This window comes from Stenella coeruleoalba (assembly GCF_951394435.1).
Source record: "Stenella coeruleoalba genome assembly, chromosome: 9".
NCBI classification, from domain to species: domain Eukaryota; kingdom Metazoa; phylum Chordata; class Mammalia; order Artiodactyla; family Delphinidae; genus Stenella; species Stenella coeruleoalba.
Genome location: NC_137155.1, coordinates 55,249,891 through 55,275,952, shown reverse-complemented (window position 1 = coordinate 55,275,952; position 26,062 = coordinate 55,249,891). Strand labels below are relative to the sequence as shown.

Here is a 26,062-nt window from a genome sequence, read left to right as displayed (position 1 = left end):
TTCCGAAATGAAATAACAAGAAAGATAAGGTGAAAGAAGAGGATACGGAGGAGCAATTTTTTAAATGATAACTATATGCAAGGCTTTCTGCTTAGCATTTAACTTGAATTGAACCCTTACCACAAAACTATAAAATTATCCTAACTTTTCAAGTGCAGAAACTGAGGCTCAGAGAGCTTAAGTGCCTTCTCCAAAGTCAAATAGCTGGTTTCTAAGTGGCAAAGCAGGGAAATGTCCCTGCATTTGGGATGCCTATCCCTTCCCACTATCTGATGTATTGTATAAAGAGTGCACATATCCTATATATGATGCATTTTGTGTGTGTGTGTGTGTGTGTGTGTGTGTGTGTGTGTGTGTATTTATCTCCCTGTAGTAGACTGCATTATTGTTTGCAATTATTTGCTGCCTTCCCTGCAAGAGGATCAGACATTCCATCCTGTGGCCATATAACTTGCAGTACTTCCTTGTGGGAGAACATTCATGTCCCTTTCTCATCAAGCTCTGCCATGTGACTTGCTTTGGCCAATGAGACAAGAACACAACCTTTAACTGCCATCGTGCGCTCTTTCCCTTTCCTGGTTTCCTTTCTCCTTTTCCCACTGACATGTAAGTGGCATGCTCCTGATAGAGGCTGCTTCTTCAGGCTGAGTCCTAGAATGAAGTGAACACACCAGCTGATCTGCATGTGATATGCGCATGAATAATAATAATCCTTTGTTGTTCCACTGAGATTTGGGGATCGTTTGTTACCAAAGCACAATATATCGAAAGCTGACTGATAAGCTCCTCTTTTAGACAATAAGCATTTTGAGGGCAAGATGTCTGATTCATCTTTGTACCCTCTTGTACCACTCCCCATATATCCATCCATATCCAATATAAACTTTTATTTGGAAGTCTCTCAGTAAGTATTTGTTGAATAAATGAATGTAAATGAATATAATAAATAACTGAAATGAAAAAATATAGGAATAAGAATATAAAACCAAATGCCTTCCTTCCCTCCCTCCCTTTTTCTTTCTTCTTTCCTTCCTTCCTTCCTTCATCTCTCTGCACCTCTCTCTCTCTCTCTCTTTCCCAATAGTGGGCAACTTGCAACTTGTGTGATAGCTAGTATTTAACAGATAGAACTGGTCTCTAGAATTAGGAGGCATATTCATGCAGGAAGCATCTCAGTTCTGATGCCAGATTTTCATCACGACCAATGGCTCTATGAGAGACTATCCTTGCCCAGAGCGCTCAAACAGTGCCCAGACATGGACCCTGTGGCCCAACATTTGGTGATAGTTCTTGGATTCATAGCTTGATATCCAAAATTCCAGGGACATCGTGTCTCCTTTGTGGAAATTTTTAGCTTTATCAGTACTTCTTGACACTTTGCCACCAGTTATTCTATAATTCAGACAAATCTGAGATTGTTCTCCAAGAGGAGCTATAGAAATTTAAATACAACCTCAAACCTACACCAGCCTATGAACCACTTCTGAAATTGTGACTTGTTTAACAAAGCAAACAAACAACAATGACAAATAGCTCTCTAGCTATTTGACTTTCCTAGCTGAGGATGTAGGGAAATAAATTCAGCCTTCGGTTGTTAACTGCTCCATCCATACGTTCATTTGACTTGGCTGATATGTGAAAGGAAGGAAAGATATTCAGAGTTCTTCTAACTTTCCTTCAGCATTTGGATGCTGGGCCACATCAGCAAAAAAAGTAATTTTATGAATTTGGAGACAAACAAATAAATAGTCTCAGAAACCTTTAATTCTTAAAACTCGCATGATCTGAAGTATCAATGAAACAAAATTCTTTAACAATTTCTACCACCTAGGAGGGTTTAAAAGTTTTTTGTGATGCACTCTTTGCTCCCACTCTGACAAATATCCCATAAATTGCTCATGATTAAGACCAAATGGAAGAAGATTAGTGATCTTGATTACATTCTCTATCTTAACATAGAGTTATCCTGGCTTGCAAAGTTCACTGCAGAGACTCCACTAATGAATGAAGAAATGAAGATGGTATGCAAACTTTTCCTTGGATTTCACTAAGGCTATTGAAAACCTTTTTTCCCCTTTGTACTAGAAAATAACCGAACTTTTACAAGTGCATTTAGTTTTTTAGACATTTAGACCAAACTTCTCAGATGTTTTACAGGCCTTACAAATACATACAAGATTTTTGCTAAACTATTCAGGCAGTTGAGCAGCATTTGACCCACACATCATAAATTGATGCCTCTGTTCTATCACTCTGTTCAGTACATTCAATACATAAATGTTAGCTTCCCCCCTTTGTTCTGAAAAAATTTTTAGCACCTATACTTATTGGTTATTTACCATTATTATTATTATTACTAGGCACCCAACAGGGAGCCCTTGATCATTAAGTGCCTATAATTTTTTTTAACACATAAGTTTCTTTTGATGCTCTCTGTTTAATTTGCTTTTCCTGTTTTCCATGCTCCCTTTCTCTATTCAGGTTGAGCCAGGTTTGGGTTTACAGTCAGCAAGTAGTGACATACTGTGTCACAATCACAGCTGTCCCTCTTACCGACACTCAGCTGGAACCTCTGGAACTAACCTTATCAAGCACAGTATTGTTCATTCCAATGTGTTTATTAAAAATCTCTACTACGTGTCTGCTCTGCTCTTAAGCACTCTGAGCACAGCCAGAATTAACCTGATGGAAACGCTGAAAGAAGACCTCTTTCCACTGTCCCTTCCACCCAGAAATGCCAAGCCCCACAGGTTAGGGACAGCCTTGGCCCTTGCTACAATGGCATATGGAGGCAGGGCTACAACAGCAAGCTGGCACCACATCTGCCCACCAAGACTTTGGTTACAGACAGGGGCTTGTCTCCATCAAGATATTAACCTGACACTTTTCATCTTCACCCAAATGACTTCGGCAGGGAAGAAGCATTGAGCCGACCCTGAATAATAAAACAGTGATAAAAATGAGAATCAGTATCATTGGAGCCTCTGGATTTGATTCTCAGCAAAGAAAATGCATAGAGAGTGCCCCTGAGGAAGAGCCAACATCCTAAGCTATACCTTTGTCCTCCTCCCACCACCCCTCTTGTCAATTCTTCGATGTTCACAGGGAAACTCCTCTATAGGGGCCAGATCCTCTCCCACTACATTGCCCCCAAACCCTTATAAGAGGAAGACCTTTCACTTGTGTGGTGCTCTTGGCTTACAGACTGCTTCCACATCCTAGGCCCCAACTCTGCCGCCCACTAGAGGAAAAGAAGCCTCTGTGTTCTCAGGATGCACACTCAGCTCGAGTCCCTGCCCCAGCCATCTTGCCTAAGGTTAAGAAAGTCTGCCTTCCCAACAAACCATGTGTAACTTGCAATTTCCTTAGCAGTTACTGGGGCAGTGACATACCTCTCATCCAGGTTCCTCTGACCTGACAGCTTGACTGGCAAGTGGTAGAAGCAGGGAGATTCCTAAGGGCTAAAGGAACAAGCCATGTGTGCCAGGGCAGGGGGCTTTCTGCCATAGCTTCTGTGTTTTGCACACCTGCTGGATCATGTTTCCAAAGGCAGTTGACATCTGCTGACCTAAGTCTACCTGAGCCTGGAAATAAAGGGGGCTGAAGTCTTTCCATTTCTATTCATAGATTTCAACATCTGTAACCCATAAGCAACAAGGAGTAGTGGGATTTGGGCCTCACGGTCCCAACAGTCCTCCTTGCTTCCTTGTGATCTGGCCCATCATGTAATTCCTTCTATGAATTCTCTCTTAGTGAAAAACTGAATCTCATACAAAAAACATGTTAAAAGTACAAAGCTGTAAACAAAAGAAAAAAGTATACCTCCTTTCCACTCAAACTCCCTCATGCCTCCTGTCAGAGGTTACAAATGTTAATGGTTACTTGCATATTCTTCAAGGACTATTCTATACATATATAAGGGGGAAAATATATGTATATATAAACCTGAAGTTCTTAAAGAATGAAATAATAAACCTGCATCAATATAAAAGCAGAAAAGAGACAGTGTGAGACTATTCAGCATCACTTAGAGGCCATCTATGGACCAAATTCTTCATTGGCTTAAAGACACTCATATCACTCGTAGATTAGAGCTTTTCAAATGATAAGTTAAATGTACATTATGCACTTTTTCTTTTTTTTGCTAAGGCTAGCAACCAAAGTGAATAATCTTTCCTTATCAATGTAATTCCTTCCCTCCAAGGAAGCTTTATATGGTATCAGTCAACTTTTAAAACTTAACATCTCTGAGAGCATACTGGCTCCTAGTAAGTTTATTGTTGAGCCTTTGCTTAGAAAACAAATCTCTTTTTGCACATTGAATAGGAGGGCTACTGAGAAGTGGCCCTTTAGCCTCATGCAGGTGTTCTACTTTGCTTCTAGCTAGCCAAGTCCTTCAGGAACTTCTAATGGCAGAATTAACAGGCTTTACTAGTTGGCTTCTGTCCACTGGAAAAGACTCTTGGACCAGGCAAACACTGGACAATACTGAGTCCTGAAACTAACAGCTAATATTCACTTAGAACTTCCCTGTGCCAGGCTCTACCCTAAAATTGCATGTACATATACGTGTACCCTCTGACCCCTTGTGGTACGTATGCCTAGTAGTCATGCTTTACAGATGAAGAAAATAGGTCTTAGAGAGGTTAAGTAAACTGGCCCAGGAGCAAAGCTCTGCTCTAATAAATGGCAGGCAGGGACTATTTTGAGAGCACAGCCTGTGCTCTCAAACCCTTGGATCACTAAATCTATTCCCCGCTTTTCGGAAGTTCACATTACACCACTAAACACATTTTACTAAAGACTTACATTAGTATTTGTTTTCGATAACAGGAAGAAATCCGAAGAGGACTTTTGCTTTCCCCAAAACAGGTGAAAAGTGAAAATAGTGGTCAGCATTTGTTTTGCAGTGAGTGGTTATAGAGGCAGCAGGCACTCTGAGTAGTGAGAGCAGCACCATCAAGCTCCTTCCCCTGGAACCACGCTCAGCAGCTCAGCATCAGGCTGCCTTCACTTTGAACTGTGTCTGTGAGCATCTGTGCTTGATCTCGATTTATTTTGTGCACCTGTTAACAAGATGTGTCCTAAGGTAATTGCTTCTTTGCCGTATGCCATTTCGGCTTAGGAGAGTTTTCGTAGGAACACTCTACTTTCCGATAGCAGGGAAATCCTGTATATCATGCCCGCTTTCAAGTGAATCTTGATTACCATTCACAGCATTCACCAACTTCACCAGCAATCCCACGTGTTATTTTATGCACATCATTCCCCCTGAAAGGAAGGCTCTCCTTTCTCCTCCAGCAAGGCTGACCCGAAGCCTCTGATACCTGTTCTTAGATCTTAGTAGATGTCTCTGGGTATGAATTTGCACATCTGGCATGTTTGTGCTTTTTTAAATTATTTGTTATTATAACTGGTGATTTGTATGTGGTTGAAAGACCTTTCACCCTTGTGGACTGACTGGCTTCGATGCCAATGCGGTCTTAGTGAATTGGTGCCATCAGAGAGAGGTGTGCCCTTTAATATGAGGGTTAATCCAGAGACAGGGTAAAGAGTGAGCTCCACACCAAACCTTTCCTGCTGCTATGGCATGGATATGCACTTTGGAAATCCAGGTAAGTTATTTCATCCTGGCTTAGGAAGTGACACATTCAGAGAGAAAGGGAAATGTCTTAATTCTGGAGTGTGGGCTGAACATGGGCAGTGGATTGTGACAAATGCTGCATTTGGTCTCATTGGTATTCCCAGCATGGACTGTGCTACTGAGAATCCAGAAATTATGTTCTTATCTGGGGACTCCTGCTCCTGCACCCCAGAGGATCTTTGTCTTTTGAGGAAATATAGCTCCCATGGTCTCCAGGCATGTTCCAGAATTGCTGTGGTTGCTGAGGTGTGAGATGAGAATGCCTATTTCCATGGAGGCCAGACACTTCTGTGGGCCCTCAGGCAACTGCTTTTACCTCTCCTATTACTCTCACTGTTTAATATTCACCATGCTATCACTGGAGCTAAAGTACAACCAAGAAGGTCTCTCTAAAGAACAGGCTAGGCAAGCAAGAGCTGCTGCAGCCTAAAGCACTGGAGGAATCACACACCCCATGGACAAATGCAGATCAAAAATAGCAATTTGGGGTCATAACTAACTTCTGGGTGAATGGCTTTGTAAAACCAAAGGCCTTTATCAAATAAAAAACAGGTTTGAATAACTGCATTTGGCACAGGAAAGCAGGAAGAGAACCCAACGGACTAGGCCAACTGGTCTCCTGTTGCCTTCCACAGACACATCACCAACTCCTTCCTCTTCAGCTTTCCCTTGGTGGCCCCGGGAAGGTGAGCATTCCTTCCTGAGCTTGTAGCACAGATTAGTTAGAATCTCTGTTGGAACAGCACAGTGGATTTGGCACTGCTTTCGAGAAACAGTCAAAACAAAGTTATTTATCATCCTTTAAACTCTAGAGGTCCATGTACACTTGACACACAGAGAAAGAACAAGAAATGGAGGGACTGGGCTCTGTTTCTCCCCTAGCCAGCTACTCATTCTCTCTCAGACTCTCACCTCTGAAGTTGAATTTGTTCCTGATATGATTTTTAGTTTAGTAGATCCATTATGTTTTTAGTCTGAGAGATTAGCATGCAGTGCAGGTGTAAGTGTAGGTGAAGGCACAGTGTAGGAGAAAGTAGAGACTAAGTGTACAATTTTCTCCTGATGCCATGATAAGGGTAAATGAGGACAACCAACTCTGTTCTGGTTAATGCATAACCATTAGGTGGAGAGTGGAGCTGTCATACTCAATGCCCTCTTTGGAACCAAAGAATCTTTCTTTCCTCTGCTCTTCCCCCTAATTCTTACCCTGCATAAAACTATTGCAAGGCTAGATTTGAATGTTTCTGTTTCTTTGGTTATGGATTCCTTACAGCCCTTGGGCTGCTAATATTTCAAGATAAAGGTCAGCTGTATCAATAGAATGTAGCATAAATGAAAATAATTTTAGCTACACAGCGTGCTTTTACCTGCTAAGAAACAAAAGTGTGTGTGGTTTTCACAAATGGGATGCTGCTTATTAGATGCAAGAAACAAGTATCTGGTCCTTCTCCAAAAGAGGCTGCCTTGAAAACTCTTGCCCAGTCATTAAACCAGGGAGGTCTGTTTCCTTACACTGAGGTGTTCGCTCTTTCAATTCCATTTTCTGCCACATCCATCCTATTTCGTTTATGTGTGGGGGTCTCTTGTTAGGAAAAAGGGAAGTGGGTTAACGGAAGTATCTCAGATTCTTTTCTTATACGCCTAAAGTCCCTATGGAATAGATATCATAGTTTCTACAACAACAGCAGCACCACCTTTACGTTCTATCTGGCTCAGATAAATATCTTTAATCACTTTCAAGTTGAAGCAAAAGGAGTTTGGCAATGGGAAACTTTGGAACACTCTGATTCCTAAAAAAGAGAACTTAGGGGCAAGTTGTAGATACGTGTGTAAGTCATCTTGTGAGCATCAGAAGGACTCCTGATCCCTATGCTACTTTCAGGATCCCCTAATCAAGACAGCCCCTACCTGTTGCAGTTATATCCATATGACTCACGTACTCTGCACATAGCAGAAGGCAGCTGCTCAACTTAAGCTGCTCCCTCCAGAGCCGAACCTTGTCTTTATAAGGCACATTGCCACTTAACAGGTTGAAGACAGATTCTAAGTAGTAAGTGAGCTGGGTCCCTGCCGAGTGATAGACAAGAACACAAGCTGACAAAGGCTTTGAGTCTGTCTGTAGTGTCCCCTTCATCCATTCCACATGGGGGAGAAGGGAGGCTAGGTGGAGGAATGTGCCCCAGGAGCACTCCATAGTGATGGTCAGAAAAATGCCCACCCAGTCAGATCTGCAGGAGCTGTGGATTGTCCTTTAAGGGAAAGACAAGGAGACGGTTAAGTCAGAAGGGCTTAAATGTCTGGCTCCTTCTTGGTCTCTTGACTCTGAAGTGAGTGAAGAAGACATATGCCAAATTTGGACTCATCTTGCTGTGGGGACCAGAATTCCTGATGCACTAGAGAGCTTTTCCATTTCCAGGGCAATTACTTTGCAGATTCTACCCATTTTCCACCTAAAGTCTAAAAATTCAGCTCTTCCTAAGAGCAGCTGCTCCATGAAAAAGAATCACAATTCCTGCCCCTTCGCTGTTTCAACTCAACAATGAAGAAAACAAAGAGAAACCTAAGAAGAAAGTTCTCCATTCTCTACTTTCATAACCCTCATAGAGGCAGAGCAGGAAGCGTTCGACATAAATATTCTCTTGCTGGATCCTATTAAAAGGAGATTTTTCAGCACACGATAGAGAGGCAAAGTATCAACAAATTGTCACTGCTCATCTGCTGGCTGCTCCTTAGTTTCTCACTGAACCCCAAAGCTATATCCACATAGAAATCTTCTCCTCAGTGACTTTTCTGATATTGGTGTTGAGACTTAGTTGTACTTGTTTTTATCTTACAAGGAAATTATTGGTTTCAGTTTATTGGTTTATTTTCAAACTTCTCCTAAAAGCAGAACTTACTGCATTAGGTTGATAACACTACCGATCGTTCTCTTTTACTAAACAATAACCCAGTTCTCTCACTGAGATAAACCTCACCATTTTGGACCTCAAAGTTTATCCAGTTCAGTCCAACATGATTTTCTCCTAAGAGCTTTAAACTTCTACATGGATGCAATTAAGACTCTGTCATTTTAGAGGGTTGGGCAACCACCTTTATCAGAAATATTGAATCAATCCCCTTTGAAGACCTCATCTTTTCAAAACATGAGCTATATCCAACATTGATTTCTAGAAAATTCCCTTTGACTCATGAGCTGGGCCTAGACATTGATTTTGGAAGATGGACCGACATTTTCTTACTAACAGGGTTTTGCTTTCTTCTCGTGATGTAATGTGGCCCTCATATTCCTAATACAAATTTATGAACTTTTCACTGCTGAATTGATGCTATAAAAACAAAATAATTTTCAGACCAAAGGCCATGTATGTGTGATTTTGACAGCCCTGTGTGTCATATTGCAAGCAATGATTTTTCTTAATATCAGCCACTGAAACAAAGTTATGTGTAAGTGATGTTGTTATTATATGGACCTACTGATGGCCAGGCTAAATGCAGTATGATTTCTCTTCTGGAAATTGTTTGCTGTCTCATCCTTATATGCATCCAGGCACTAAAAATCATTTTGACTTCAGCCTCAGGTTGCCCTGTCCCTAACTACGTGTTCCAAAACTTGCAAGGGAAATCAAACCATCCCAGAGAGAAGCTGTATCTATTTTGGATCATCAGATTATATAAATGATCCAGGTGTTTATTTGACTCTTTATTTTCCTCCTCTTAATTAAAACTCTTTGAAGTTAATTTATTGGCATTTTTAACCTATTGCACTATTTGCCTAAAGATGCAATTTAAAAAATTCCTACCAGGAGTAACCACAGCAATAACCAGGTGGCTTTCAGCAATGCTTGTTTATTTTGAATGCAGCATCGTGGTCTTTTTTCATTTTTAATCTCACAAGGGGAAATATAGCGTTTGTACTTTTTTGGGGCTGTAATCACCGGAACAAACTCAAGAAAAGAAAACAGAGCCCAGAAGAAAGAGGGATAATTTACAATTAAACCCATGAAAATAAAAGGGAGAGAGCAAAGAGGGAATTAATGACTTAACAAGAGTTCAGTCCGACCTGCTCCACGGTTTTGTTGACGTCCTGACAAAACCAAATATCGCTTTGACCCACTTCAAGCTGCCCTAGAACTGGCACCTGGTCTCAATCTGGCCACGTGTGTGGGTCTCAATCTTTTCTTTCTGTACCTCTGAGAAGTAGAGGAAGAGAACTTTTAGGAATCTGAACTTATTTTTCCCTGTCTGGCTTTTTTTAAACCTGCTCCCTGCATTCTCTTTGTACATAATGATTTCTTTAAAAAATTTAGCCAATTTCTTATACATGATGTTCAAAGGCATTTGCTCTCATTTTCTTTAATTGATTTTGCACATTCATTTGTTTCATTCATTCTTTCAATGGGCCGTTATTAAGGTCCAAACAAGCTAGGGATTTGGGGAAAAGGGAGGCCCGCCAAAGTGAATTAGCAACGTTCTTGACTACTCCAGGAAGCTAAAAATCTCTCCCTTGTAAGAAGCTTATAAAAAAAAAATTGAGAGGACTTGGCCTTGGAATTTATTTGGCACGATGGAATCATTTTCAAGAAGCCGGGAGTAGGCCAATGGGGAGTGATCAGTAGGAAAGCAGGAAGAAGAGGGCACAGTCATCAAGGCGAGGGGAGCTTCCAGTTTTACAGAAGCTTAGGGCTCAAAGAGCAGAGCTGGAGAAGCTGGCTGGGGGGTGGTCACACAGCGAACGCCACTCTGGAGCAGCTGGAGTGGGGACCTGTAATGGAGAATCTCTCATACAAATGCCTTACAAATTTCATTTAGGATCACAGAGTTAGTAAGCTGAAAGTGATGGTGGAGATCCAGGCCAGTCCATACACGTTACAGATCAGGGACCTGAGGTCCCGATGGGTTACATTACAGTCTGGGGTCACATAACCAATTAGAGACAGCCTGGACAAGAACTCTTTAGAGTCAGCTTTTTTATTGCTTAAAAGCAATAGTATTCAGTAAGAAGGAGATAATAGCACAAGAAGGCAAGATTAGAAGACAAATAAAACCATACAGCATTTTTACTCCAGATTCAGGCTTGTTTTCTCAGAAGAGTAGAACTATAACTAGGACATGTACTATTAGAAGGAGTTAAGGGTGGGTCTCAAGGGGCTCCAGACTAGAAGAGAAGGGCTCATGGTACAAAGAACTTCTCCTGACCATCTTACCCTAAAGTGGTCTGTCATCCTACACACAGAGACCTTGGCAGCCTTCCTTCTGACTTATTCTTATCTAGAAATGGACAACCAAAGAATACAAGCTATGAAGGAAAGTCTATAATACAGCAGAGAATATATGAGGTAAACCAAGAAGAAAACATGACCCTGGAGGATACAGAGGAAAGAGACACTGCTACCTCTGAGGCCTGGAAAATGTGAGCAAACACTTAACTTCTAGTAACGTATAATCATAGTCACTGTAACACGGTAACACATGTTCAAATGTAGTCTCCACTTGGGCATGGCTGATAGAAAGAATTTTGTTATCCAAAGATTAGATGGTGAAGGAAAAGAAATTCCAAGTAAATCAGATCTACCTAAAATGAGAATCAAAATTTTAATTTTTGATTGTGACCCTGTCTTCAAAATAAAACTAAATACTATAAAATGTAAGTTTACTGTATTTATAAAATTTTATCTCACAATTGCAACTACTAATTTTTAGAACAAATAATCAATTGTGACCGTATCTATTTATTTTTGAGGGAGAGGTATAATTTTTCCATATAGCTCCTTGAGTTATATTCTACTTTCTCAGCATGATCATTAAGAAGGTCATTTTTGCAGAAACATTTGGGAGGTCAATTCTCTCAAAGGTTTCTATTAATCCTTTGATATCCAGACAATTCTCTTTTGGAGTTACTATTCTGTTCTCTTCTACCACTGTTAACTTAAAAGAAAAACTAACAGATACTCTTTTGTCAAAGGCCTTCTAAAGTTTCAGTTTTTTGTCACCACTTAAAAATGCTCTGTCTTTGCTTGAGTCAAAGCTTTGTTTTGCAATTTATTTGCCTTGTAGTTACATCACCTGCACTTCCCTTCAGAGGGCAGTCCTAGCCTGATGTCAGTTAGTGAGTTTATTTCAAGTGTACAGAGGTTCCTTCTCCTCCTGCTGGATTTTGGAACAGCTTAGGCTAGTTTATGTTCTGAAACTAAAATGCTAGTTGAAAGCCTAGTCATGCTCATACACATAAAAATTCCCCATACACATATACCTTCTGCAGGTTGACTTATCTCTTTCGTGTGCCTGAATTTGGGAGGAAAGGTGTTGCCACTACCATCTCACCAATTATGAAATCATGACCCCTGTGACTTCTGGAATAACAATTTCAAGGTTAATTATAAAACCTATAATGTGATGCTATAATTTATAGTGAATCCTTTGGTAAGGACCACTGTCAGCTCACCTGGAGGACATAAGCCCATAGAGGGCTGAGAAGTGGCTGGTAGAATTATGGGCTCCATAAATTATACCCCCTTTGCCACTAAAACAAATCCAGCACTACAAATTCTGCACAGGGTGTGACTACAGAAGGATGTGGTTGGATATCAGTGATGTGGTGGAAGATTCTGTGTCCACCTGTGACGGCTAATTTTATGTGTCAAACTGACTGGGCCAAGGGATGTCATATATTTGGTCAAACATTACTCTGGGTGTGCCTGTGAGGATATTTCTGGATGAGATTGGCATTTGAATTGGTAGACTGAATAGAGCAGATTACCCTTCCTAATGTGGGTGGGCCTCAACCACTCAGTAGAAGGCCTGAATAAAAAAGGCTGGATAACAGGGAACGCCTCCTGCCTGACTGCCTTGAGCTGGGGACATCACTATTTTTTTTCCTGCCTTCAGTCTCAAACTGAAACATCGGCTCTTCTAAGGTCTCAAGCCTACCAGCCTTCAGACTGCATATTTACACCATCAACTCTCCTGGTTCTCAGGCCTCCAGACCCAGACTGGAACTACACTATCAGCTCTCCTGAATCTCCAGCTTGCTGAGTGTTCTTAAGACTTGTCCTCCTTCATATATAAGTAAGGGAGTAGCTTCTGCATCAGATGTTCAAATCTCAGTTCTGCCGCATGCTAGCTATGACTCATCTACCTTCCCTGTACCTCAGTTTCCTCACTTGATAAACGGGACTAATAATAAAACCTATCCCGTAGGGTTTTTGTAAGGATCTAATAAGTGAAAACATGTAAGAGTATGTGGAATATAGTAAGTGCTCTATAAATATTAGCTATAGACTTTGATCTCAGAAACACATACAAATTATGACTCTTGTATTTATGCCCCTGAATTTGGTGTCTCCCAGAGCCCAGTCTGCTTACTGATGGGGTTTTAAGATCTGGCTCATGCTCTCTTCGCATCTCATCCCTGGCTTTTGTGACCTTTTGCTTGTTTTTACCTCTCTTAACTATCCTGAATCACAACCATTCCTGCAAATAATTATATCCCTGGGCTGACATTGTCACCCTGACCAACAGAATCCACCTCAGAGGTCCCAGAACTCAGAATGTGAAAAAATGTTAGGACTAGAAAGTAACTTTGAGAGCATCTACTGCAAACAGATTTAAAACTTTTTCTTTTATGGAGATAAAAGTTGTATGTGCCTTTAGTAGTAAAATTCAGAAAACACAGAAAAGATCATCTTTCCTTAGTTTGCATGGTAGATAAAGTCACTTCGTTCTCTGGACTCCCACAGCAATTTTTAATAACCTTCTTTTATAAGTCAGTGGTTTGTGTTTTTCACTTGTCTTCCCTTGAGACTGAGGCCTTCAAAGCAAATCAGTGTATGTCCTGTGTCTGCCACTTTCATTCATGAATGCATATATGACTAAATTACTAATTATATAATAGAATAAGTGGGTGAGTGAAGGAAGAAGACTAATAACATTTTTCACCACAGTCTTATCCTATAGGTGCCAAATCACTGGAGACTGGAATGAAAGTCTTAACTATAATTCAGGCTGTATTATATGTGTACACATTTTTATGGCTTACACTGAAAATTAAGTGCTTGATAATGACCTATTTCATTTTTATGAATGTGTAAATTAAGATAATAAAATCTGAAATTAAATTCACAGACCAGCCTCAATTCAGCCATATCCAGTTTTCCTTGCTATGTCCTTTCTAGGGCATTCAGCTCAGAATTTTAGCTCAGTATATTTGTAAATTTTCTGGGCTATCTCTTTCCCTGTATTAACTTTTTCACTGATTCCAATAGCTTCTTTTAGAGATGACTAAGTGATCCAAGGTTAGTTGTGGTAAATAAAAAAACAGATTCACAAAGGCATGTCTCTTTCTGTGACCTTCTCAGGAACTTAATGAAAATTAGCTCAAATATAAAGAGCTAATAAAGCACATTTTAAAATGACATGGAGCCTGGACCTTATCAAGCTCCTAGATCTATTAATAATTTGTAGGAAATAAAGCCTGGAGAAATATGGCGGTGCAGTTAGCAAAATCACAACTGTAGCAAAAACTCTACAAGGCGAAGACTGGTTCCTGAAAAAATAAACAAGGAGAGAGTGAGGTATGGAGAGAGAAGAGGGAGATGGAGGGGTAACCTATAAATTAAAAGAGACTTAAGATGTGCACCAACAAAACCCAGGTGTGGACCTTATTTGGATCTTGATTCAAGCAAACAAATGGTGAAAATAAAGTGACATTTATGAGATAATTGAATAAGGTACATTTTAAAAATCATCATCAGTTTTTAAAAGGTGAGAAAATGGTATTGTGGTTGTATATTTTTAAAGTATTCTTATCTTTTACAGGTAAATATTAAATTATGAGTAAAATAATTTAATTTTTCAGCTTTCAGATAATATAGGAGGCACTTCTACTTTCAGCCAAGATGGAGTAACAGGGGGCCAGACTCACCCCCTGCCTAAAACTCCCTCTCCTCCAAAAAAGACAAAATGTATGAAACAATGGTTATTATGGCAGTGGACATCAGGCAACAAAGGACAGTATTCCCTGAGAGATAGGGGAAAAAAGAGGTGAGTCCTATTATCGCCACTGCTTTCTGCATTGAGAAAGCTTCTAGATAATGGTCCAGGAAAGATGTAACCCAAGAAGAGTCCAAGGGACTCCCTGAGTTGAGCTGAGAGTCCAAGGAGAGTATTGTTGGCAGGACAGAATACTGCAAATGAGAGATGTGCACGAAGAATCCTAGAGATACATGGCCAAGTCCCTGTTGAGTATTCAATTAGAGTACAGGTCAGTGCATACATGTGAGGAAAGTATCTTATGCTGGGGAAAGAACTATCCAAAAGAGTAAGAGGGAATAGTGCCCTGGTCTCACACAAGGCTGAGGTAGTGCCTGCTACCACCAACCAGACTGGAGAACCTATAATTCAAGGGGCATGGGGTTGAGTCTTGCCTCAGCAGTAGGGGATAATTAGACCTCGACTGAGCATTGCTCTGGACCTGTTTAACAAATCATAAAAGCAAGACCCAAAAGGATCAAACTGTTTCCAAGTAACTTAGCTGTATCCAAGAACTATGCTCAAGATTATTCATAAGAATACAAAAATATCCTCTACCCAGCAAGGTAAAATGTATAATAGATAGATAGATAGATAGATAGATAGACAGATAAATAGAGATAGATAATGTATGATTTATAATAAAAAATTAGGTCTGCAAAGAAGCAGAAAAGCACTACTTATAATTAAGAGGATAATCAATCAATAGAAACTGACAAGAAACTAGCACAGATTTTAGAAACAGCAGACAAGGACATTAAAAGTTATAATAACTGTGTTTCAGATGTTCCAATGCAGTGGCTGGAGTGGCTATATTAATAAAAGAAAAAATAGAGTAAAAGATGAAAAAATTGCTAGAAACAAAGAGGGATGTTTTAGAATGATAAAAAGGTCAGTTCATCAGGAAGATAAAATAATTTATACATACATGCACCTAACATCAAAGCCTGAAAATACAGGAAACAAAAAGTGACAGAATTGAAGGCAGAAATAGATAATATAACAATACTAGTTGGCGATGCAATATCCCGCTCTCAATAATGGATAGAAAAACTATACAGAAAATTAACAAGTATATAAAAGGTTGAACAAAACTATCAACCAACTTGACCCTAACATCTGTAGGACACTCCACCCAACAATAACAGAATATGCATTCTTTTTAAGTTTACACAGACATTTACTAAGACCATAATCTGTTACATAAAACAAATATTAATAAATTTAGAATAATTCTGTTATACAAAGGGTTTTTTCTGACCACAATAATATTACTTTAGAAATAAATAACAGAACAATATCAGGAAAATCCCCAAATATTTGTAAGTCAAACAACACATTTCTAAGTAACCCATGTGTCATAAAATAAATTAAAAGAGCATACACAAAGTTTTTTCAATTGAATGAAAATGAAAACATAGTATATCAGAATTTGTGGAAAGCAGCTGAAGTAGTACTTGCAGGGAAATATATGACAATACATGCCTTTATTAGAAAAAAAGAAAAGTCTCAAATCAATTACCTCAGCTTCTACTTTAAGAAACTAGAAAAAAAGAGCAAATTAAATCAAAGTAATCAGAACAAAAGAAATAATTATAATCAAGTGGAAATCAATTGAATGAAACACAAAAAAGTAGAGTAAATCAATGAAAAAAACTGATTCTTTGAGAAGATCAATAAAGCTAATAAACTTCTAGCTACAATGATCATGACACAAAGACAAAGAACAAAGTATCAATATCAGGAATGAGAAAGTGACACTATTCTACAGATATTAAAATGATAACAAGGGAATGTCATGAACATCATTATACATGTAAACTTGACAACTTAGCTAAAATGAACAAATTCTTTAAAAAACACAAACCATCAAAGCTCCCTCAAAAAGAAATAAATAAATTGAATAATCCAGATCTATTAAAGAAATCATATTAGTAGTTAAAATCCTTCCCACAAAGAAAACTCCAAGCCCAGATGAATTCTACCAAACTTTTAAAGGAGAAATAATGACAATTCTATACAAATTCCTCCAGTAAATTCAAGATGACAGAATATTTCTCAACTTTTTCTGAGGTCAGCGTTATACCAAAATCAGATAACAAAATCAGACAATGGCATTGTAAGGAAAAATATCCACAGAAAACAGAGATTCTTACAAAGTTATTGTAAGATCCAATGAGAAAACCAATGCTCAAGTCCTCTCTATTCTACCTTCTAATTATCATCTAAGACACTTCTTCCCATTCCAAGGAACTTTCAGATCCCCATCCTGTTGTATCTGGACCATTTCCCAAACCTCCTTACTGTCTTCCCTTTTACTTTCAATCTCCCAAATGCAGTACTCCAGATAGAGGTATCTTCTTAAAATGTAAATCTTGGCCTCAATGGCCCTCTGTCCCCAGGTTAGAGTCTAAACTCCTTGACAAGCTTATAAGATCCTTCATGATCTGACCCGCTGGTCCCCAGGCTCATCATCTTCTTCTTCCTCATGCTTCTTTCTGTGATCCAGCCACACTGCCCTGCTTGCCCTCCCCCAACATGTAAGTCAAGTGCTCGTTCTTTCTTCTGGACTCAGATATCCACTGTTCCCTCTTCTTGGAATATTTTCTCTACCCTACCCATCCCCATCTCATCTGCTTCTGGTTAACTAGACATATTATTTTTAAATAGGTAACAATTCCTCCATGGACTTTTTCTGACTCTTCCCACCACCCATCTCTGAGTCAGGTGCCCTCCTAATGCTCCCATAGATCATTTTGCTACCACTGCTACAGCATTCATTATGACCTATGACAGTTTCCTGCTTATTTTCTCATTAGGTTCTTATCTCTTTAAGGTCAGAGACCATGTGTTGCTCACTGAGATCCTCCCAACATCCAGAACATTCTGAGAGATAGAAAGGATGCTCAACAAATATTTGTTAAATGGATAATAGTTCCATTTATTAAATGCTTACAGTGTTCCAGGCCTGTGCTGGGGACTTTATAGGCATTATCTTTTTCTTAGCACATCCATCCAAGAGGTACTATTCTATATCCACTTTCCAGAGGAGAAAACTGATGTACAGAAAGTGATACAACTCATGTGACATCACAGATGTCAGATATATTCTAGAGTCAGAATTCAAATCCAAGTCAAGGGGTCTCTAGAGTCTATGCTTCTAACCACAATCATTTACAAAGTAATGAATGAATGATTTCAACAGCTACTTACTGAGTACCTCCCATATGACCTGGCCTGTTCTTGGTCCTGAGGATACTGCAGTGAATAAAATAGACCAAAATCCATGACTTCGAGCTTACCTACAAGGGGAGAAGACAGTCGATAAGCAAAATACGTAAATAATTTGATGTACTGTAGAGGGAAGAAAGGCAAGAAAGAGACATTGGGAGTCACCCAATTTTAAATAGGGTGGTCAGGGGAGGCATCACTGAGAAAATGACATGTGAGCAATGACACAAATGTGAATAAATGGACAAAAGCTCGTCTAACATTTCACAATGCTCTTCAAGCAAAGACTTTCAGATAAATAACAAATGTGTGGTGTTTTTAGACTAAAAAATAATTTGTCTTATATTTGTATTTGTTAAATTTGGCAACCCTGCACTCATGGGCAAACCCTACCTCTATGTCAGACCAGGAGGAACTGCTTTTAATTACCAATTGTGGGTCTATGGGATCTGTGATTTTCTGACTATTCTGAAAGATGAGATTGCAGGGCATTGGTGTATTAGCATGCAGCTTTAGCAGTTTTCTCCTTGACAGGGCACTCAGCTCCACATCAATGTCTCCTATAAGCAGGAAATATCATCTTGTAGATCTTGACAGATGGGTCTTGCCCATGAGGGAGGACATTTAGGATGGTTCATACCAACTGGCATATCAACAGACTTTGAAAGAGAGCTATTAAAAATGGGATTGTGTTAGCTCTGATTTATGCTGAACAAAATAAGCAAAACAAGCAGCCCATCAGAAGGAAGATGTAAGACATTTAACATTTGAGGACTTTGAAAGGCAGAAGAGTGCATAATTAGTTCTTATTTTGCTAGGCTGTAAAATTCTTTTCAGAGAACAGCTAATAGTAGAATGATTTTTCATTGAACGTAAAATATTATCTAAACTTGTGCAGAGCCAGATGTGTGTACAAGAGGGTTTCCTCTTCTGTGCTCTAAACTATACAACCACATGGCAAACTCTAAATCGAGATGTTATAACAAGTACACCCCCTAATCATATGCGTTTCAATTCTTCCCTTAACTCCAATCTCTGTAGGCTCTTACCTGACTCATCCTTCATGTGACAAGCATAAATGTCACTTCCTTAGCAAGTATTCCTGCACCTCCAGGACTCCATTAAATTTCTGTGTTATCTGTCCCCTCTCATAACACTTAACACACTGGTAATTAATTGTACAGTCTCCAACTTCCCCAGTAGACTGGTGTCATATATTCATCTCCATTACCATCTCTCTAGCACCCAGCTTGGTTTGGGTAAATGGATGGTGCTCAATGAACTGAACTGACTACAAAGTTTTCAAGGCACTGGCAGCCTCACCACGCTGAACTGACAATAGAGTCTGGTCTAACTTTCAATGAAATCAGACCCACAGCAGAGTCAAGAAGAATGGTTAATTGCAATTCTTTAAATAACGAGTCTGTATAACGCTGTTTTTTTAAGGGAAAAAATTATAAACATGATTCATTGAAAAAAGTGAAGCCTAGAGACTCAATAGTTTATCTTCTAAGATCAAAGGAATAAAGAGAGCTAATGTATACATGGTAGCTTAGATTCTTCTTTCTTAAATAGTAAGCTGAGTACACATTATAGGATGACTAAGAAATTATGATCAACATATGTACAAGTTGATCCCACATCCAAGAGCATCCACTTGTTTTCGTAACTTACTCACCTGACGATAGGATTTGATTTCTCGTATCTCTTCCATATCTAGTGTTCTAGGTCTCCAGGATGCAATCCAGACTAAAGAGGTATTATGTCCACAGGAATAATAATATGTGTACAGCTAACCCAGGGTTTCTCAACCTCAGCACTGTTGATATTTGGACAGGATAATTCTTTTTGTTTTTAGAGGGAGGACTGTCCTGTGCATTGTAGGATGTTTAGTAGCACATCTGGACTCTATCCATGAGATGCCAGTAGCACCCCCTCCCCAAGATGTGACAACTTAAAATGTTTTTAGATATTGTCAGATACCCCGTGGAAGCAAAACTGACCCCAGCTGAGAATCACTAAGCTAATCTTTACTGAGTGCTTAAAACATTCCACCATTCTACTAAGTACTCACAGGAGCTATCTCGTTTAATCTTTCCAAAAATTACTATGAGATAGGAATAATTAGTATACCCATTATATAGATGGGGAAATGTTTAAACATTGCTTAAGGTCACACAGCTGGTAAGTAGTGAAACTCAGGATAATTGTCACTACTCTACTTCAAGTGGTTTGTGGGTGGAAAGGAGTACACTGGGATTTGGTGAGGGAGAGCAAAGTTCATACTAGGTGTTAGCTAGTGTGAAGGATTTCTAACTGTTTTCCAGCAAAGGCCAGCTAGGGACAGCTAGGGACAGTTAGGACTTCCTCATAGGACTTCACGAAGGACGTAACCCTGGGGCAATCAGAACTAGTCAATCTTCATTTTCTGTTTGTGAGCCTGCCAGCTGTCTGCAGGCCACATGTTTAAGTAAACAAGAAAGAGGAACAGGAAGATGAAAGCTAAAATTAAATGATTGTTGTTATTATTTGTTCTCAAATATTTAGAAATACTGAACCCACACAAGGTTAGTCTATCGCTTGTGTGTCAGATTTCAACAAAGGGTGCCAGACAAAATTTGAGGCCAAATTTCTGATCCCAGAGCTCCCTAGTCCACCCCTGCCCTCCATGTCTGGAAGAGCCAGAGGAAGAAATTAGACAGGCAAGGTGGAGCAAGAAGTCTCTGTGTGTGGTAAAGTTGCTTTATGAGCAGTCCCCATCCTGCACCAGGAAAAGCAAAGCAATCCCAATGACACTGGAGGAGACTCTTGAGAAGATTCCCTGTCGGGGGGGGGTGGGGGAAGTCCTCCAGACTTGGCTGATGGTAGATACCTCAACTACCAGGACAGTTAGTCTCTCAGCAGGATGATTAGTTAAAAGCCCTCCTTGTAGGATGCAGCCCTGGCTGGAGAGGCTGCTCCAGAGAGAAGATGAGAGGTTTTCTGCAGAATATCCACAGGCCAAATTCCTGGCTCTAGACCTCCCACCCTAAACCAGGGCTCCAAATCTTTGAGCACTACTAGGTCTAACTCACGGGAAACTCTACCACAAATACACCAGGAAGCATGTACAGCAATGTACACATACATGTACACTTCTGACACTAGCAAAACCTGGATACAAACCCAGATGTTTACGGATGGGAGAGGCAATCACACAAGAGACTCTTGTAGACAGTCACACAAGAGAACACTATATAGCATTCAGAATGAATGAAGCAGCCTTTCACTTCCAAATGAGATGGAATACAGGAACCAGGTTTACCCTCCTGCCTGAAACAACGCACACACACACACACTCCACCAGCATCACCACCACCACCATCACCACCACCACCACCAGCAACAACAAAACAGACACACTATATCAAATCAAAAGTTTTCAAGACACTGGAAATCAGGCAATGAAGGGCAATGATGTCTGAGAGACAAAAAACAAGTGACATGAGCCCTACAATTACCTGGAGCTTACTGACTTAAAAGAATTTCTAGGCCAAGCACAGGAAAGGCATACCCAGGTAAGGGCCAGCAGACTCCCCAATATTTGCTCATAAAAATACAAATTGTGTCCTATAGAGATGCCGTTGATATTGCCTGTAAACACTGACCATTTTAACATTTATATGTAAATTCATTTCAGCATCTTTATCTGACTATATATATGTGTTCTTTTAATTCTCCTTTGAACAGTTTTTAACATCTTACAGGCCTCCTCATTAACTAATGAGTTAAATAAATCTTTGACCCATGCTCATTTTACGTTTATGTGAGAGTCATGATTTTATCTTTTTAAAAAACCCATATTCTTTAGCATGTGAACTCAGGAATAGCCAAGGAGACCAGCTACCCACACTGGAAGGGGCACTTATTGAATGCCTACTATATCCTAGGCACTTTCACATATGTTATGCAACAATCTTGGAAGGTACATAATATTACTGCCATTTTTCAGATGGCAAAAACTGAATTCAGAGAGGTTAAGTAATTTTCCCAAGGTCACAAAGCAAGTAAGGTGTGAGGTTAGGATTCACACTCTGGTGTGAATTTCTAAAGCCCGTATTCTCACTGCCTCAGTTTGTTTTCAAAAGGGAAGTGTATGAGCCACAGAAATATAAGTGCACTTTAGGATTAAGACAATGATTTTTTAGGATGCATGAAAGAAACATAATTAGAATTTCTATATTTTATCTAAAAAACAAATTAAATCTTGCTAATACTTAATAAATGGATTGACACTTGCACCATCTCCCAGTTCACATATTACATGGGGATCTCGAGGTCTCCTGAGGGAAGAAGAGGCGGGGGGTGGGGGGGGTTCCCTGACATGGAGAAGTTAGCAGTGGTATTCTCAGGTACATATTTACCCCCAGATACTGCAATGCCCAGTGGTTTAACATTTATTCATATACGTAGAGTGACACAATAAAATCTAGTTTCAACTAAATTAACATTCATAAAACAAATAGCTTAAAGGAATTTAGAAAAAAAGTATCAGATCTAAGAAAATACTATAATACAATTGCAAGAGAACAAGAAGAAAATAGTAGAACTCTCTAACATTCCTTAAATATTATTATGATAGCAATATAGATTAAAAATAATAAATAATACCTATAAATATACTGATGTGCATGTTCAGCCTTTATTATTCTTCTGATAGAAGTTGCTTTCAAAAGTTTGGAGCACTCCCCGACCCATGATACATCTCATAATAGTGAGAATAGAAAAACAGATCAGTGGAACAGAATAGAGCTCAGAAATAGACCCACATAAATAGAGTCAATTGATCTTTGATAAAGGAGCAAAGGCAATAAAATGGAGAAAAAGAGAGTCTTCAACAAGTGGTGCTGGAACAACTAGACATCCACGTGCAAAAAAAAATGAATCTAGACATAGACATTACACCCCTCACAAAAATTAACTCAAAATGGATTATAGACCTAAATGTAAAATGCAAAACCATAGAGCTCTTAGAAGATAACAAAGAAGAAAATTTGAGTATTGCAAAGACTTTTCAGGTATAATACCAAAGTCACGAAAGAAAGAATTGATAAGCTGGACTTCACTAAAATTAAAAATTTCTGCCTTGCAAAGGCACTGTCAGAGGAATAAGAAGGCCAGCCGTAAACTGGGAAAAAATATTTGCAAAAGACATATCTGTGATCCAAAATATACAAAGAATTCTTAAATTCAACAATAAGAAAACAAACAACTCAACTGAAAAATGAGCAAAACACCTGAACAGACATTTCACCAAAGAAGATATACAGATGGCAAATCAGCATATGAAAAGAGGCTAAAAAGTATACATCATTAGGGACATGTTAATTAAAACAGCAGTTAGATACCACTACACACCTATTAGAATGGCTAAACTCCAGAACAATGACACCACCAAATGCTGGCAAGAATGTGGAACAATAGAACTCTCATTCATTGCTGGTGGGAATGCAATGGTACAGCCACTTGGGAAGACAGTTTAGCAGTTCCTTATAAAACAAAACATACTGTTACCATATGACCCAGCAATGGGCTCCTTGGTAGTTCCTTGAATGAAGTGAAAACTTACGTCTACACAAAAACCTGCACACAGATGTTTACAGCAGCTTTAATCATAATTGCCAAAAGTTGGAAGCAACCAAGATGACCTTCAGTAGGTAAATGGATAAACAAACTGCAGTACATCCAGACAATGGAATACTATTCAGTGATAAAAATAAATGGGCTATCAAGCCATAAAAAGAGTGGAGGAACCTTAAATTCACACTGCTAAGTGAAAGACGCCACCAAGAGGCTACATACTGTATAATTTCAACTACATGACATTCTGGAAAAGGCAAAACTATGGAGACAGTTACAGGATCAGAGGTTGCCAGGAGTTAGAGGGAAGGGAGGATGAATAGGTGGAGCACAGGATTTTAGGGTAGTGAAACTATTCTGTAAGACACTGTAATGGTAGATACATGTCATTGTATTACATTTGTCAAAACCTGTAGAATGTACACCATCAACTGAACTATGGACTTTAGTGATTATGATGTGTCAATGTATGTTCGTCTACTGTAACAAATGTACCACTTTGATGTGGGATGTTGATAGTGAGAGAGGTTGTCCATATGTGGAGACAGAGAGTATATGGGAAATCTCTGTACTGTCTGCTCGATTTTACTGCTAACCTAAAACTTCTCTAAAAAACACCAGAATAAATAAATACACACACAAGTTGACACACCAATAAGAAATTTTAAGCACAAAATGTTTTGGAAACAAGTCCCCGTTTTGTTATAATTAAGGTACTGGAATCCAAATGATTATGAAAGTATAATGTCAATTAAAATCTGATTTTTAAGAAAAAGTCCTGGACATTTTTATTCAAGGAGTTATTAGATACAGAGAAACAAGAGACTGGACAATGCAATAATGTAGCAGTTTGCCAAATGCCATTCTTGATCAAAGTAGGTTTTGGGGTTTTTTTTGGTAAATTAATTTTTATTGGAGTATAGTTGATTTGAAAGTAGTTTTTTTTTTTAAAGCTTCTTAGGCATTTTTTTTAATTTAAAAAAATTTATTTATTTTTATTCATTTATTTTTGTCTGTGTTGGCTGTTTGTTGCTGCGCAGGGCCTTTCTCTAGTTGTGGTGAGTGGGGGCTACTCTTCGTTGCAGGGTGTGGGCTTCTCATTGCGGTGGCTTCTCTTGTTGCAGAGCACGGGCTCTAGGCATGCGGGCTTCAGTAGTTTTGGCATACGGGCTCAGTAGTTGTGGCTTGTAGGCTCTAGAGCGCAGCCTCAGTAGTTGTGGTGCACAGGCTTAATTGCTCCGTGGCATGTAGGATTTTCCCAGACCAGGGTCGAACCCTTGTCCCCTACATTGGCAGGCAGATTCTTAACCACTGTGCAACCACGAAGCCCGAAAGTAGTTTTTAATTGCCATAATAAAAATTATTCTGACATGAAAACGTATATATATATATAAAACAAGAAAGAGTAAAATACTTAGAATTAAAATAAATGAAGGCACTATATACCAATATTTGTGGGAATCAGGTAAAGTGATACTTAAAGGAAAAAATTATAAATTTGAATATATTTATCATAAACCAAAAAGAAATAAAAATTAACTAATTATTCAACTAAAGAAAGCTAGAGAACAAGCAACTGGGTAAACATAAGGAAGCAAATAAAGATAATGGTGGAAATCAATGAAATGAGAGAACTTAAAAAATTTAAATGATTAAAATAAAAGTTGACTCTGAAAACACTAATATGCTTACAAAAGCTTACAGTAAAATTGATCACGAGAAAGAGGAAAAACACAAACAAAATATGAAAAGAAAAAGAGACAACCTCAAAGCAGAAATTTTTAAAGTCTTACAAGAGGATTATTATGAATAACTATACACCAATTAATTTTACAACGTAGATGCAAATGCAAATTTTCAAGAAATATATAACATGCTAAAATTGACCCTAAAGAAACAGAAAAGTTGAACAAACTGATACCATTTACAAAGACTGAAACAGTAATTATCCCTCTACGCCTTACAACTTTCACACAAAGTATTTTTATTGGTGAGGTTTATCAAATTTTTAAGGAACAGTAAGACAAAAGACATTCTGGAGAAAAGAAAAAGAGAAAAGGTGTCCAATAAATTTTTTCGAGGTTAGTATAAACTTTTTACCAAAAGTAGATATGGAGAGCACAAGAAGTGGAAAGGTTTCTTAAATAAGACACAAAAAGACATGATATAAAGAGAAATTATTTATTCCTTTTCAACCCTTTGATAGCAGTTAGTATATGCCAGGCAGTGTTCTATGTGCTTCACAGTCATCCTTTTATTTAATTGGCATAGCAACCCTATAAACTAGGATACTATTATTACACCCATTTAATAGGTAAAGAAACTAAAACAATGTTCCCAATATTATACAGCTAGTAATTGATATTTTGATAACCTAAAAATGAAGATTTCTACTTTAAGGAAGAGCATCATAGATAAAATTAACAAATTGCTTGAAGAAATTAACAATATGTAAAACTAACAAATGATTAGTATCTAGAACAGATAAAGAACTTCTAAATATCAGTAAGAAACCCCCCCCAAGTTTTATAGTTACCATGG

General features: G+C 38.8%; 1 protein-coding gene across 1 annotated transcript in view; it reads right to left on the bottom strand.

Annotated features, from left to right (window-relative positions):
• Positions 1 to 26,062, bottom strand: part of LOC307191369 (uncharacterized protein) — a gene marked incomplete at its 3' end in the record, with an annotated part of 547,413 nt that overhangs the window by 256,515 nt on the left and 264,836 nt on the right. Inside the window, exon 11 of the mRNA XM_079931381.1 lies at positions 17,885 to 17,973. The remainder of the gene's footprint in view (positions 1 to 17,884; positions 17,974 to 26,062) is intronic.